General features: G+C 46.6%; 1 pseudogene across 1 annotated transcript in view; it reads right to left on the reverse strand.

Annotated features, from left to right (window-relative positions):
- Positions 1 to 4,467: 4,467 nt before the first annotated feature.
- Positions 4,468 to 17,586, reverse strand: part of LOC147119900 (uncharacterized) — a 77,828-nt pseudogene continuing 64,709 nt past the window's right edge. The window contains exons 4-5 of the transcript XR_015078096.1: positions 10,296 to 10,375; positions 4,468 to 5,213 (exon numbers count right to left, since the gene is read on the reverse strand). The product of XR_015078096.1 is annotated as an uncharacterized LOC147119900 (transcript). The remainder of the gene's footprint in view (positions 5,214 to 10,295; positions 10,376 to 17,586) is intronic.

Raw genomic sequence — 17,586 nt, forward strand, 5'->3', positions numbered from 1 at the left:
AATAAAATTAGAGAGTTAAATGAGTGGCTCAAAGACTGGTGTGGGAGAAATGGGTTTTGCTTCCTGGGACACTGGCATCAGTACTGGGACAGGAGAGAGCTGTTCCGTTGGGACAGACTTCACTTGGCCAGTGCTGGGACTAGAATCCTGGCGAATCGAATAACTAGGGCTGTAGAGAGGGCTTTAAACTAATTGGTGAGCGAAAAATAAAAATGACAGCGGAGAAGGCAATAGAGCAAGGTAGCAGTGGGGGAATTAAAAACCAGAGCGTGTCAGGAAGGGACAGGATGTATAATGATAAAGGTAAAGTAGTAAAAGGGGTAAAAGCAGGAATAAATTGTCAGAAAATATATTTGAAACTTCTTCATCTGAATGCACGCAGCATTCGTAACAAAATTGACAAGTTGACGGTGCAAATAACTACACATGGGTATGATCTGGTGGCCATTACAGAAACATGGCTGCAAGATAATCATGACTGGGGACTAAACATGCAAGGGTATTTGACAATTAGGAAGGACAGACAGGAAGGAAAGGGAGGTGGGGCTGCTATGTTAATCAAGGATGGAATCACTGCAATAGTCAGAAATGATATTGGGTCAAAGGATCAGGGTAGTGAAACAGTTTGGGTGGAGATAAGGAATAATAAGGGGAAAAAGTCACTAGTGGGCGTAGTCTATAGGCCTCCTAACAGTTGCAACTCTGTTGGTCGGAGTATAAATCAGGAAGTAGTTGGGGCTTGTAATAAGGGAACAGCTATAATCATGGGGGATTTTAACTTTCATATTGACTGGACTAATCAAATTGGGCATGGCAGCCTTGAGGAAGAGTTCATAGAGTGTATTAGGGACGGGTTCCTTGAGCAGTATGTAACTGAACCAACCAGGGGACAGGCAATCTTAGATCTGGTCCTGTGTAATGAGACAGGATTAATAAAAAATGTCCTAGTAAAGGATCCCCTTGGAATGAGTGACCATAATATGGTTGAATTCCAAATTCAGTTTGAGGGTGAGAGAGTTGGATCTCAAACCAGCATACTGAGCTTAAATAAAGGAGACTATGAAGGTATGAGAGTAGAATTGACTAAAGTGGACTGGGAAAACAGATTAAAGTGTAAGACGGTACAAGAGCAGTGGTCTACATTCAAGGAGATATTTCACATCTTTCAAGATAAATATATTCCACTGAGGAAAAAGGGGAGTAAAAGAAAAGACAGCCATCCGTGGCTTAGTAAAGTAATAAAGGATAGTATTCGACTGAAAACAAGGGCATATAAATTAGCCAAATCTAGTGGGAGGATAGAAGATTGGGAAGCATTTAAAAGCCAGCAAACAATAACTAAAAGATTAATTAAGAAAGGGAAGATAGATTATGAAAGTAAACTAGCAAAAAATATAAAAACAGATAGCAAGAGTTTCTACAGCTATATAAAAAGAAAAAGGGTGGCTAAAGTGAACGTTGGTCCCTTAGAGGATGGGACCAGGAAACTAGTGGTGGGGAACATGGAGATGGCAAAGACGCTGAACAAATATTTTGTATCAGTCTTTACAGTAGAGGACACTAAAAATATCCCAACACTGGACAAACAGGGGGCAATAGGGGGGGAGGAGCTAAACACGATTAAAATCACTAAGGAGATGGTACTCAGTAAAATAATGGGACTTAAGGTGGATAAATCCCCCGGACCTGATGGCCTACATCCTAGGGTCTTGAGAGAAGTGGCGGTAGGGATTGTGGATGCATTGGTGGTCATTTTCCAGAACTCCCTGGACTCAGGAAAGGTCCTGGTAGATTGGAAAACTGCTAATGTAACACCCTTATTTAAGAAGGGAAGTAGACAAAAAGCTGGAAACTATAGACCAGTTAGCCTAACATCCGTGGTTGGCAAAATGTTGGAGTCCATTATTAAGGAAACAGTAACAGAGCATTTGGATAAACATAATTTAATAGGACAGAGTCAGCATGGTTTTACAAAGGTGAAGTCATGTTTGACAAATTTGCTCGAATTCTTTGAGGATGGAACATACAGGGTGGATAAAGGGGAACCAGTGGATGTAGTGTATTTGGACTTCCAAAAGGCATTTGACAAGGTTCCACACAAAAGATTACTGATCAAGATAAAAAATCACAGGATTGGGGGTAATATACTGGCATGGGTGGAAGATTGGCTATCTAACAGAAAACAAGAGTTGGGATAAATGGTTCGTTCTCGGGCTGGCAATCAGTAACTAGTGGTGTTCCGCAGGGGTCAGTGCTGGGACCCCAACTCTTTACAGTCCATATTAACGATTTGGAGGAAGGGACCGAGTGCAACATATCCAAGTTTGCCGACGATACAAAGATGGGAGGGAAAGCAGTGAGTGAGGAGGACATAAAAAACCTGCAAAAGGGCATAGACAGGCTCAGTGAGTGGGCAGAGATTTGGCAGATGCAATATAATGTTGGAAAGTGTGAGGTTATGCACTTTGGCAGAAAAAATCAAAGAGCAAGTTATTATCTAAATGGAGAGAAACTGCAAAGTGCTACAGTACAAAGGGATCTGGGGGTCCTGGTGCATGAAACACAAAAAGTTAGTATGCAGGTACAGCAGGTGATCAGGAAGGCCAATGGAATCTTGGCTTTTATTGCAAGGGGGATGGAGTATAAAAACAGGGAAGTCTTGCTGCAGTTATACAGGGTATTGGTGAGGCCACAACTGGAATACTGCGTGCAGTTTTGGTTTCCATATTTAAGAAAAGATATACTTGCTCTCGAGGCGGTTCAGAGAAGGTTCACTCGGTTGATTCCAGAGATGAGGGGGTTGGCGTATGAGGAAAGGTTACATAGATACATAGATACATAGAAGATAGGAGCAGGAGTAGGCCATTCGGCCCTTCGTGCCTGCTCCGCCATTTAATGAGATCATGGCTGATCCTTTAATTCAGTATCCCGTCCCCGCCTTCTCTCCGTAACCCTTAACCCCTTTTGCCCGTAGAAATATATCTAATTCCCTCTTAAATATATTTAATGAGCTGGCGTACACTGCCCTCTGTGGCAATGAGTTCCACAGGTTCACCACTCTCTGAGTGAAGAAATTCCCCCTCATCTCTGTCCTAAATGGTTTAGCCCTTATCCTTAAATTATGTCCTCTAGTTCTGTTCTCACCCGCCAAGGGAAACATTCCTTCTGCATCCAGTCTGTCTAGACCTGTCAGAATTTTATACACTTCTATGAGGTCCCCTCTCAATCTTCTAAACTCCAGTGTGTACATCCCTAAACTACATAGTCTCTCCTCATAGGTCATTCCCGCCATTCCTGGTATCAGCCTGGTGAATCGCCGCTGCACCCCCTCCATGGCAAGAACATCCTTCCTCAGATGAGGCGACCAAAACTGTACACAGTACTCGAGGTGTGGTCTCACCAGTGCCCTGTACAGCTGCAGCAAGGTATCCCTGTTCCTGTATTCTAACCCTTTTGCTATGAAGGCCAGCATACCGTTTGCCTTCTTGACCGCCTGTTGCACCTGCATGCTCGCCTTCAGTTGAGTAGGTTGGGCCTCTACTCATTGGAGTTCAGAAGAATGAGTGGCGATCTTATCGAAACATATAAGATTGTGAGGGGGCTTGATCGGGTGGATGCGGTGAGGATGTTTCCACTGATGGGTGAGACTAGAACTAGGGGGCATAATCTTAGAATAAGGGGCTGCCCTTTCAAAACTGAGAGGAGGAGAAACTTCTTCACTCAGAGGGTAGTAAATCTATGGAATTTGCTACCCCAGAGAGCTGTGGAAGCTGCAACATTAAATAAATTTAAAATGGAGATAGACATTTTCCTAGCAGATAAGGGAATTAGGGGTTACGGGGAGAGGGCAGGGAAGTGGACGTGAGTCTAGATTCAGATCAGCCATGATCCTATTGAATGGCGGAGCAGGCCCGAGGGGCCGTATGGCCTACTCCTGCTCCTATTTCTTATGTTCTTATGTTGTATAATTGTACCAGCAGTGAACAGGCTCCTATGAACTCCACCCTCTGCTATTTTAATGCAGAGTTTAACCAATTAATTTTTAACGGGTTTATTTTAAATGAGCTAACACCTGCCTTAAAATGGTAGACTCAGGACTGTCACACACACATATTAAATCTTCGTGGAATAATTACCAGTCATTTTTAGACTGGAAACTTAACCCTGCCGTTTCACTTTCAGTCAGGAACAGATCGCAGTTTGACACCAATCTCTGATTTGACAGCACGTTTCCAGCATTCACCGTTGTTCTTCCTGACTCTAAACACAGTTGTAAATGAGCCTTCTGTTCCGTGCCTTCCGTTCAGTGTGGCCCTGAAGGACTGTGTCCAGATGGTAGTTCTGTTCCCGCCGTACGATCCTCCCCCTCAGATTATCCTTTCTGAACTCGAACCAGGTGATGCTAAACAGTTACAGGGGTTATTAACATCAGCAGAAACAAACTCCAACTGTCAGAATAAACATGGTTCAGTCCTGGATGTGATTAACAGAAGCAATAACATCAGAATCCAACCTCTGCAGTCACTTGTGAACTCGCTGGTGTTTCTCCAGGTTGGATGACTGAGTGAATCCCTTCCCACACACGGAGCAGGTGAATGGCCTCTCCCCGGTGTGCACTCGCTGGTGTGTCAGCAGGTTGAATGACTGAGTGAATCCCTTCCCACACACGGAGCAGGTGAACGGCCTCTCCCTAGTGTGAACTCGCTGGTGTATCAACAGGCTGGAAGAACGAGTGAATCCTTTCCCACACACGGAGCAGGAGAACGGCCTCTCCCCAGTGTGAACTCGCTGGTGTATCAACAGGCTGGAAGAACGAGTGAATCCCTTCCCACACTCGGAGCAGGTGAACGGCCTCTCCCCAGTGTGAGTGCGCTGGTGTACAGTGAGGTTAGAAAATTGCCTGAACCCAGTCCCACAGAGAGTGCACCTGAACGGTCTCTCATCAGTGTGAACACGTTGATGGCGCATCAGTTCCCCAGAACCTTTAAAGCACTTCCCGCAGTCCTGACATTTAAAATGTCTCTCGTCAGTGTGAACTCGCCAGTGCTGCAGCAGGTGGGATGAATTAGTGAATCCCTTCCCACACTCAGTGCAGGTGAATGGCCTCCCCTCGGTGTGACTGCGCTTGTGTCTCGACAGGCCAGAGCATCGGCTGAAGCCTCGTCCACACACAGAACACGTGTACGGTTTCTCCCCGCTCTGAATGGTGCTTTCTGCTTCCATGTTCAAAGGTCCTGATGAATTGAGCAACTCTGTCAGATCTTGAAGTGATGTTTGGTTTGAGTTTCCCGTCTGCAAATCCTCTCCTTCGAACACCCTGCAAAACAAATTTATAACAGGAAAAAAGGAGGGCGAGAGAGAACCCACAAAAACACAAAGGCAGGTTGTGAAATTGAGCTGAATGAATCTGGGAATTTGTGGGGCCAGCACTAGAAAAAAGTGACCATGAAGGCTGCCGGATTGTCGTAAAAACCCATCTGGTTCACTAATGTCCTTCAGGGAAGGGAACCCGCCACCCGGTCTAGGCCTACACAAGACTCTGGGAGGAGAGAGAGCGAGGTGGGAGGGGAGGGGTGAAGGAGAGTGACTTTATACATCCGCAACTCGACTAGAACTTTGACAGCACCTCCCAAACACACAACCTCCACCACCCAGAAGGACAAGGGCAGCAGGTGCATGGGAACACCATCACCTCCCAGTTCCCCTCCAAGTCACACACAATCCTGACTTGGGCATATATCACCATTCCTACATTGTCACAGGGTGAAAATCCTGGAACTCCTCACCTAACAGCAATCTGAGAGTACCTTCACCACACGGACTGCAGAGGTTCAAGAAGAAGGCCCAGCATCACCTTCTCAACGGGCAACTGGGGACTGGCACTATCTGCTGGCCTTGCTAGTGACACCCACATCGAATGAATTTTAAAAATCTGTATATATAAAATGGATTAAAAGCCTCTACAGAAATACTTGTTCCTAAAATAATAATCTTTTACACTGTACGGACAGTGTCAGTTTAGCAACTTAATCTCCCCTAGAATCCACCTCCCTTCACAGTCCCACATTGGAAATTGTTGGGTCCCACTGGGCTCAGAAGTACTGGGGGTTAAACCCAGCAGCTTCTCCCCCCTCTCCACTCCAGCTCAAACTGATGCAACAAGAAAGTCCTACACAGGAGTCCAGGGACCGAGTGTCACATCAACCGCCCACCCTGATGCTAACCGGCTCTGAATTGCTCCCGCTGCTGTGTCAATGCAAGTTGTTGCGTTTCTTGTCTGGGGATTCCAACCCTGGGACTGTACATGGGGATTCTAACCCTGGGACTGTACATGGGGATTCCAACCCTGGGACTGTACATGGGGATTCCAACCCTGGGACAGTACATGGGGATTCCAACCCTGGGACTGTACATGGGGATTCCAAACCTTGGGACTGTACATGAGGATTTTCACCCTGGGACTGTACATGGGGATTCCAACCCTGGGACTGTACATGGGGATTCCAACCCTGGGACTGTACATGGGGATTCCAACCCTGGGACTGTACATGGGGATTCCAACCCTGGGACTGTACATGGTGATTCCAACCCTGGGACTGTACATGGGGATTCCAACCCTGGGACTGTACATGGGGATTCCAACCCTGGGACTGTACATGGTGATTCCAACCCTGGGACTGTACATGGGGATTCCAACCCTGGGACTGTACATGGGGATTCCAATCCTGGGACTGTACATGGGGATTCCAACCCTGGGACTGTACATGGGGATTCCAACCCTGGGACTGTACATGGAGATTCTAACCCTGGGACAGTACATGGGGATTCCAACCCTGGGACTGTACATGGGGATTCTAACCCTGGGACTGTACATGGGGATTCCAACCTTGACAATGTACAGACTTAGTGAACATAGCCTGGCGATCGAAAAAGGTAGACACAGGCAAACCCGACTACCAAGAGAGGGCAGGATATGCTCTCACTGCAGTCAGGGAGTGGTGGAGACAGAGATGCACTTCCTCACAGCTTGTAGAAAATATCAGGGCATAAGGGAAAATTTCTACCCAAAATTCACAAAAATATGCCCGGAATTCAGAAATTTGAATGACGACCAAAAACTCCCATACCTACTAGGGGAAGAGAGAAATTGTGTAACACTAGCGGCACACTAAGTTACAGCTTGCCATAAACACAGGGACAACCACTAAATATAAGAAAAGAGTATATATAAATTATATGAAGGTATATTTATACACTCAGGGATATATCTGTTTATACACTGTATGGATAGATCTGTATTTTTGTGTACAAACATGAATGTTTTTCAATGCTTTGGCAACATAAGATGTAACTTGTCATGCCAATAAAGCGATTTGAATTGAATTGAATTGAATTGACTGTACATGGGGATTCCAACCCTGGGACTGTACGTAGAGACTCCAACCCTGGGATTGTACATGTGGATTCCAAACCTGGGACTGTACATGGGGATTCTAACCCTGGGACTGTACATGGGGATTCCAACCCTGGGACTTTACATGGGGATTCCAACCCTGGGGACTGTACATGGGGATTCCAAACCTAAGATTGTACATGGAGATTCCAGCCCTGGGACCGTACATGGGGATTCCAACCCTGGGACTGTACATGGGGACTCTAACCCTGGGGACAGTATGTGGGGATTCCAACCCTGGGACTGTATATGGGGATTCTAACCCTGGGACTGTACATGGGGATTCCAACCCTGGGACTGTACAAGGGGGGCTCAGCTTCTCTTCTCTTACAATTTTGCGGGATGTTAACTGTCTGCTTTGCTTTTACCAGCACCTTCAAGAGAGATGGTGAGAAATCCGAAGTGTGGAGAGTTTGAATCAAATACCAGATGGCTTGCATCCCTGGTTGCTAAGGGAATTATGGAAGGAGATAGCAGAAGAGCTTGCCATAATTTTCCAAACTTCCCTGGATGTGGGGGAGGTGCCTGAGGATTGGAAAGTGGCAAATGTGACACCATTGTTCAAGAAAAGGTGTAAGGAAAATCCAAGTAACTACAGGCCAGTCAGTTTAACATCAGTGGTGGGTAAAGTTTGAGAAACAATAATCAAGGACAAAAATGAACGGGCATTTGGAGAGGTTTAAGCTAATTAAGGAAAGCCAACACGGGTTTGTAAAGGGAAGATCATGTTTGACTAATCTAATTGAATTTTTTGATGAAGTAACAGAGGGGATTGATGAAGGGAATGCAGTGGATGTTGTTTACATGGATTTTTGGAAGGCATCTGACAAAGTACCACATAGAAGGCTGGTTAACAAAATTGAGGCTCATGGAATAGGTGGGTCAGTGGCAGCTTGGATAAGGAATTGGCTTAAGGACAGGACATAGAAAGGCTAGCAGAATGGGCAGACAAGTGGTAGATGGAATTTAATACAGAGAAGTGTGAGGTGATGCATTTTGGCAGAAGGAACAGGGAGAGGCAATATACACTTAATGGCACAGTTTTAAAGAGTGTGGAGGGACCTGGGAGTTAATGTGCATAGGTCCCTGAAGGTGGCGGGACATATTGAGAGAGTGGTTAGCAAAGCATATGGGATCGTGGGCTTCATAAATAGAGGTATTGAGTACAAAAGTAGAGAAGCTATGCTCAACTTTTATAAAGCGCTGGTTAGGCCACAACTGGAGTATTGCATCCAGTTCTGGTCAACACACTTTAGGAAGGATGTGAAGGCCCTTGAGAGGGTGCAGAGGAGATTTACTAGAATGGTTCTGGGGATGGGGGATCTTAGCTACAAGGACAGGTTGGAGCAGCTGGATTTGTTTTCATTAGAGCAAAAGGAGGTTGAGGGGTGATTTGATAGAGGTATACAAGATTATGACGGGTTTGGATAGGCTAGACGGGTAAAGGCTGTTCCCACTAGTTGATGGTACAAGGACTGGGGGAACACAGATTTAAGGTTTTGGGCAAGAGATACAGGGGGATGTGAGGAAAAGCTTTTTTAACACAGCAAGTGGTGAGGACCTGGAACTCGCTGCCGACAGACGTAGTGGAAGAGAAGACAATTAATGTTTTCAAGGGGAGACTGGATAGGCACTTGAGGGAAATAAACTTGCAGGCTACAGGGATAGAGCTGGGGAATGGGACTGAATGGATTGCTGTACAGAGAGCCGGCATGGACTTGATGGGCCGAATGGCCTGCTCTGTGCCGTCATGACTGTATAAAGGTGCCGACTCTGGCTGGGTTCAGTTCTACACTCACTGGTTCCCCTCCCTCTCCTCTCCTGAAGGTGCTGACTCTGTAGAACTGACCCAGCCAGAGTCAGCACCTTCAGGGGAGGAGAGGGAGGGGAACCAGTGAGTGTAGAACTGACCCAGCCACTCACTGGTTCCCCACCATCTCCTCCCCTGAAGATGCTGACTCTGGGTGGGTTCAGTTCTACACTCACTGGTTCCCCCCTCCCTCTCCTCCCCTGAAGGTGCTGACTCTGGCTGGGTCAGTTCTACACCCACTGTTTCTCCTCCTCCGAAGGTGCTCTCTGGCTGTGTTCAGTTCACTCATTGGGACCCTGAAGCCACGACCCTTAGAGGCTCCTTTACAAAGATGGCCACGCGTGCGCTCTACCGCTCGGTGAAGCAAGAGGGCGACGCAAAACCCTCAGACCTCCTTTACAAAGATGGACGCCATCAACGCAGGCCTGCTCCTCGGTAAAAGCATCCGAGCTGCAAACGCGGAACATGTAAATTCTCATTCCGGGCTTGCAGCCTACGCCAGGTGGTTTTGAAGCTCACCCGCCGAATATGTTACCTCTCTGAGCACCGCTGATTCGTAATCGGATCAAAAACCACGTCTCCCAAATCGGCCCGCTCGCACCTCTCGCATGGCTCTGATCACAGTGCCACTGCGCACGCTCCAAATACTGGCGGGCAGTGTGCCTGCGCACTGGGCTCCTCCAGTGTGAATGGGGTACATTCTCCCCCGCGCGGCATGCTGGGGAACAGCGCCGCCATTGAAAGCCCCAATTAGTGACTGGAGAATGAGTTTCTGTAATCCGAGTGAGAGAAAATTCATCAATAATTCACACAGAAACCCAAGTGCACAGGCACTCTGCCATGGTTCAGTCCTGGATGTGATTAAGAACAGAATCCAAACCCCTGCAGTCACATGTGAACTCACTGGAGTCTCAGCAGATTGAAACAGCCTCTCTCCAGCATCAATGCGCTGATCGTGCATCAGCTGCTTTGAACTTTGAAAGCTTTTCTCACTGTCAAAGAATTAAAAGCATCTGTTCTCAATGTGGACACTCTGGAGTGTCAACAGGTGGGACAACATAGTAAATCCCCTCCCACACATGAAGTATCTAAACGGTCTCTCTCCAGTGTGACTGTGCTGGTGTGTCAGTAAATGGGATGATCAATTGAATCACTTTCCACATACAGAGCAATGAACGGATTCTCCCTATTGCGAACAAGTGAGTTTCTCAGTTGGTGAGATGAGTGAATGAATCGGTTTCCACGCTCAGTTGGTGAACGACCTCTCCCCGGTGTGATTGTATCCATGAGTTTCCACCCCAGACGGGCGACTGAATGCAATCCTACAGTCCCCACATTTACGCCATTGATTTGGGTGGGTGCACGAGTCTCACAGGCTAGACAATTTGTTAAAGGTGGATCCACCCACAGAACACGTGTCCTGTTTCTCCCCACTGTGATTGGTGCTTTTTCCTTCTATATCCAAAGGCTGATGATATTCAGGTCCTGATGAATCGACTGACTCTGTCGGACCTTGACACGATGTTTGGTTTGAGTTTCCATCTGCGAATCCTCCCCTTGTAATACCCTGCAAATGATGGTTACACAAGTTGTTACTTTAAATACAGGATAGAAATTTAGTTCAGACAATTCTAGATTCTATAGAACAGTCTGGCTCCTCCTGTCCCTCCTAAACTGCAAATTCGCCATTCTACACACTCTCTCTCCATCCTTACTGTCTAAAATCAACAGTCAGTACTCAATCTGGGATTTTGTTTCTCCCCTTTTCTCCAAAGGTTTCTGAATCTGGCTGGGTGCAATTCCACCGATATTAGTTAACCTCTAGTGCCTCACCATCAGCCGACTCAGTGATTCTCAGCAGGATTTCCACTGTGGTAGGCATCACAGCCGAATCCAATCCTGCTCTCAATTGACATCCATACACTTCCCAGTTGAGGTCACTGGATCAGCAGCAAGTGCAGGAGCACTGGCTGATTTTTACACTTAGCCCAGTGGTACTGAGGCCAATTATGGCCCCTGAATTGCTGCCTTGGCTGAGAGCAGCTAACAGACCAGATTAAGGATAGAACTTGGTTGCCTTCCCAGTCAGTAGTGCAGAGTGTTTTGAAGTGAGGAAGGTGGCGGGGTGCGGGAGAGGGTTAGAACAGAATATTTTGAAACAAATGCTATTCCATCTTTAAAGGAAAGCTTTTTCACACTGCAAAATTCTGAAATCTTTGAAAATTAACCAAGCAACGTAAATGGATCATCAAAAAACAGTGAGACATTGTAGAAAGGCTCAAGTCACTGAAATAGACAGCTTTACAATCACTGTACAGAAGCGAGCAACTGTTAATGGGAACTCTCTTAGTGAAGTCTGCTGGCACGCCAAGATAAATTAGACTGTCCCTTTAAATATAAATGCACAGAGAAAGGGGAGTCTGTGTCCCTTTAAATTTCTGCCCCATTCCACAGGCAGTGGGAGGAGGAACAGTGCGCAGTCTCTTTATAACCTAACCCAGTTGGCCATGTGTGGGGACCTGCACTGTGTGTGGGCGGAGCCTTGGGAACCCGCTCTATGTGTGGACTACTTACACTGACACACCAATTCCAGGACCATTTACACTGAGTCTATAAATGGGAATCAGAGAGCCTCAGTATGGGGAATGGTCATGAAACTATCTCTAGTGAGGGCGGGTAATGCATGAAGATGTGATGGTGGAATCAGATGGTTACTGGTGGGGCCTGGTGATATTTGAAACAATTATCTCGAATAAAGAAATAGTGCAAAGTATGTCAATAACAAGAGATTAAATCAAAGAGACCATCAAAATCAGCAATGACAATTACAAAGATCAGAACATTTCAACGGCTATCACATGCAGTAGATGTGGAGGAGTTTTTACTAAATTGGATCCAAAAAGGGTTAAATGGTATAGAAAATAACAGATTTCAAATCTTATGCAAGATAGTTCTACAAAGGAGTGGTTCAAAGGAAGTTCAGATGAGCGAGACACTCCACAAGCCATGTACTCAAACGGAACAGGTTTGGGGTTTGATGTGGTACAAGGCAAACTAGGTGAGAAGTGATATCAGTTAGAGTAAGAAAAGGCCAAAAAATGGAACAGTCGGCAACAGGACATCAATTAGTCTCCTTTTATCATGGAGAAATCAAATTGTCTTACATAATATTTGTTATATACAAAGCTGATTTATTCAATATTTATATAGAATATTCATCTCCATCTCAGGTATAGGGGGTAGTAAGATCAGCAGAAGCACACTTTAACTGCCAGAATGAACATGGTTCAGTGCTCATTGCAATCCCAGCAAATCCTGTTCTATTCACTAATGTGGCCTTTCAATGGCGGAGCTTTTACCCATCATTCCCCGCGGGGGAGAATGTGTCGCACCCAGACTACAGGAACCCAGTGCGCAGGCGCGGAACCCGCCTGGGTTTGGAGCATGCGCAGTACCTATAAATACAGAGACGGTGGTTACAGGCCAACTCCGCATCAATCGATAAGAAACGGCCTGAAGGAGCTGACGGTCCGGTTTCAGAAACAATTGGTGTAGGCCGCAAGCCCCAAATAATAATTTGAAGGTCCCGCGTTTGCAGCTTCGGGGCTTCTCCCTGTCACAGGCCCAGGCTAACGGCTGCCATCTTGATTCAGTGAGAGCAAAGCCCATGCGCGTTCATTTTGGTGCAGCAAAAAAGAATGGGTGGGGCTTCAGTGTCTGCTCCCAACCGGGTCCTAGTGCCCGGGAAATTTGGACGATAGCTCACCATCTCCACTGAAGGCGCTGGTAAAAGCAGATCACACGGTTAACATCCCACACAATTGTAACAGAAGAGCCCAGAGCTGGGCCCCCATGTACAGTCCCAGGGTTAGAATCCCCATGTACAGTCCCAGGGGTTGGCATCCCCGTGTACAGTCCCAGGGGTTGGCATCCCCGTGTACAGTCCCAGGGTTAGAATCCCCGTGTACAGTCCCAGGGGTTGGCACCCCCGTGTACAGTCCCAGGGGTTGGCACCCCCGTGTACAGTCCCAGGGGTTGGCATCCCCGTGTACAGTCCCAGGGGTTGGCATCCCCGTGTACAGTCCCAGGGGTTGGCATCCCCGTGTACAGTCCCAGGGGTTGGCATCCCCGTGTACAGTCCCAGGGGTTGGCATCCCCGTGTACAGTCCCAGGGGTTGGCATCCCCGTGTACAGTCCCAGGGGTTGGCATCCCCGTGTACAGTCCCAGGGGTTGGAATCCCCGTGTACAGTCCCAGGGGTTGGAATCCCCGTGTACAGTCCCAGGGGTTGGAATCCATCCGTTTGCCAATGAGCTTGGGCCCCAGCACATGCTCACTGTAAAACCCAGGTCAAGTGCAATCCCAGTGTGCCCACTCTGAACCCAGTTTGCTGCTCCCTCTGTGTGCAGCACCGCCTGCATCCCCGGCTCACGGAAGTGGAATATCAGCCTCAGTTACAAGTTTCCTCGGTTAGATACATAGATACATAGAAGATAGGAGCAGGAGTAGGCCATTCAGCCTTTCGAGCCTGCTCCTCCATTCAATGAGATCATGGCTGATCTTCCAAATTTAGTACCCTGTCCCTGCCTTCTCCCCATATCCCTTGATCCCTTTAGCCTTAAGAAATATATCCAACTCCTTCTTGAATATATTTAATGAACTGGCCTCCACCGCCCTCTGTGGCAGAGAATTCCATAGGTTCACCACTCTCTGGGTGAAGAAATTCCTCCTCATTTCAGTCCTAAATGGCTTACCCCTTATCCTTAGACTATGACCCCTGGTTCTGGACTCCCCGGCCATCAGAAACATCCTTCCTGCATCTAGTCTGTCCAGGCCTGACAGAATTTTATAGGTTTCGATGAGATCCCCTCTCAATCTTCTAAACTCCAGTGAGTATAAGCCCAATCGACACAATCTCTCCTCATACGTCATTCCTGCCATCCCAGGCATCAGCCTGGTGAATCTTCGCTGCACTCCTTCCATGGCAAGAACGTCCTTCCTCAGATAAGGCGACCAAAACTGCACACAATACTCAAGGTGCGGTCTCACCAAGGCCCTGTACAACTGCAGCAAGACATCCTTGTTCCTGTACTCGAACCCTCTTGCTACGAAGGCCAACATACCATTTGCCGCCTTAACCGCCTGCTGCACCTGCATGCTTACCTTCAGCGACTGGTGCACAAGAACACCCAGGTCTCTTTGCACTTCCACTTCTCCCAATCTATTACCATTCAAATAATAATCTGCCTTCCTGTTTTTGCCACCAAAGTGGATAAACTCACATTTATCCACATTATAGTGCATTTTCCATGTTTCTGCCCAATCACCCAACCTGTCCAAATCGTACTGGAGTTTCACGACATCCTCCTCACAGCATACCCTCCCACCCAGCTTTGTGTCGTCTGCAAATTTGGAGATAATACATCCAATTCCCTCGTCCAGATCATTAATATATATTGTGAACAGCTGGGGTCCTAGGACCGATCCTTGCGGTACCCCACTAGTCACTGCCTGCCACTCGGAAAACGACCCGTTTATTCCAACTCTTTGCTTTCTGTCCGCCAACCAGTTCTCTATTCAAGTCAATACCTTGCCCCCAATCCCATGTGCCTTAATTTTGCATGCTAATCTCTTATGCGGGACCTTATCGAAAGCCTTCTGAAAGTCTAAATACACCACATCCACTGGTTCTCCCTTACCTATTTTACCAGTTACATCCTCAAAAAATTCCAGTAGATTAGTCAAGCATAATTTACCTTTTGTAAATTCATGTTGACTTTGTCCGATCCTGTCACTGCTTTCCAAGTGCTCTGCTATTACATCTTTTATAATGGACTCTAGCATTTTCCCCACTACCGATGTCAGGCTTACTATAATCTCTATAATTAAGATGGTCTGAGGAGCAAGTTGGGTAGGATTGATTGGGGAATGTCACTCAAAGGGTTGACGGTGGATAGGCAATGGCAAACATTCAAAGACCGAATGGATGAGCTACAGAATTTGTTCATCCCAGTTTGGCATAAAAATAAAACAAAAAAGATCCTAATTTCCCTTGTTAGCCACAGTTGAGTCACCTTTTTTGTTTTCTTTTTATGCCAAACTGGGATGAACAAATTCTGTAGCTCATCCATTCGGTCTTTGAATGTTTGCCATTGCCTATCCACCGTCAACCCTTTGAGTGACATTCCCCAATCAATCCTACCCAACTCGCTCCTCAGACCATCGTAGTTTCCTTTATTTAGATTGAGGACCCTAGTCTCTGAGTCAACTATTTCATTCTCCATCTTAATGAAGATCTCTATAATTCCCTGCTTTTTCTCTACCACCTTATTTGAATAGTGGGGTAACATTAGCTACCCTCCAATCCATGGGTACTGTTCCAGAGTCTATACGCGTTCTGGAAGATGACCAGCAATGCATCTACTATTTCTAGGGCCACTTCCTTAAGCACCCTAGGATGTAGATTATCAGGCCCTGGGGATTTATCAGCCTTCAGTCCCATCAATTTTCCCAACACCATTTCCCTACAGATACTGATCTCTTTCAGTTCCACCCTTTCATCAGACCCTATGTTCGTCGGCATCTCTGGGAGGTTATTTGTGTCCTCCTTTGTGAAGACAGAACCAAAATATGTATTTAGTTGGTCGGCCATTTCTTTGTTCCCCATTATAAATTCCCCTGATTCTGACTGCAAGGGACCTACGCTTGACTTCACCAATCTTTTTCTCTTCACATATCTATATAAAAGCTTTTACAGTCAGTTTTTATGTTCCCTGCAAGCTTACACTCATATCCTATTCTCCCTTTCTTAATTAATGTCCTCCTTTGTTGAATCCTAAACTGCTCCCAATCCTCAGGATTATTGCTTTTTCTGGCCAATTTATATGTCCTCTCCTTGGATCTTATGCTATCCCTAATTTCCCTTGTTAGCCACAGTTGAGTCACCTTTTTTGTTTTATTTTTATGCCAAACTGGGATGAACAAATTCTGTAGCTCATCCATTCGGTCTTTGAATGTTTGCCATTGCCTATCCACCGTCAACCCTTTGAGTGACATTCCCCAATCAATCCTACCCAACTTGCTCCTCAGACCATCGTAGTTTCCTTTATTTAGATTGAGGACCCTAGTCTCTGAGTCAACTACTTCATTCTCCATCTTAATGAAGAATTCGATCATATTATGATCGCTCCGACCCAAGGGGTCTCGTACAACAAGATTGTTAGTTAATCCCTTCTCGTTACATAATACCCAGGTTACAGGCTGGAGAGAGGAATAATTCAATCTGAGTGATTGGTTCAGTCTGTCACAGGAACAGGAAGGGCCCAGGATTAATCCTGTCTGCATATCCTCCCCATCCTAATACCCTGTAAAAGCTGTTTACAAAAGCCATCACTGTAAGAAGAAACAGGAGGCCATTCAGCCCATCGAGCTTGTTCCCTCATTCAATTAGATCCTGGCTGATCTTTATCTTAGCTCCATCTACCCGTCTTGGTTCCGTAACCCTTAGTACCCTTGACTAACAAAAATCTAGCACACTCGGTCTTGAGATTTTCAATTGACCCCCAGCTGCAGCAGTTTTTGGGGGAGAGAGTTCCAGATTTCCAGTACCCTTTTTTGTGAAGAAGTGCTTCCTGACATCACCCCTGAACGGCCTGGCTCTGATTTTAAGGTTATGTCCCCTTGCTGTGGACTCCCCCACCAGAGGAAATAGTTTCTCTCTGTTTACCCGATCAACTCCTTTAATCATCTTAAACATCTCAATTAGATCGCCGCTTAATCTTCTATATTCAAGGGAATAGAATCCTAGTCTAGGCAACCTGTCTTCATAATTTACAAGTTATCACTGTCGGTACAGGATAGAAATTCTGAACAGACAGTTCTGGTTTCTCTAGAACATTCTTTCCTCTTGCCCCTCCTAATCTGTAAATCCCCCATCGCACACACTCCCCCCTCCTCGCCACATCCTCGCTGTTTGAAATCCAGATTCATCGCAGGCTCGGAATTTTCTCCCTTTCTCTCCTGGAGGTTCGGCCCCAGTCGCTGTTTGCCCTCCAGTACCTTGCCGAGTGGTAATTCTGAGCTGTGAGCCTATACTGAAGGTGCTGTGTGATAGTGGGGTTCGGCCCCAGTCACTGTTTGCCATCCAGTACCTTGCCGAGTGGTAATTCTGAGCTGTGAGCCTATACTGAAGGTGCTGTGTGATGGTGGGGTTCGGCCCCAGTCGCTGTTTGCCCTCCAGTACCTTGCCGAGTGGTAATTCTGAGCTGTGAGCCTATACTGAAGGTGCTGTGTGATAGTGGGGTTCGGCCCCAGTCACTGTTTGC

The sequence above is a fragment of the Somniosus microcephalus genome, chromosome 4 (genome assembly GCF_052327205.1).
Source record: "Somniosus microcephalus isolate GS21.2 chromosome 4, FLI_Smic_1.0, whole genome shotgun sequence".
Lineage (NCBI taxonomy): Eukaryota > Metazoa > Chordata > Chondrichthyes > Squaliformes > Somniosidae > Somniosus > Somniosus microcephalus.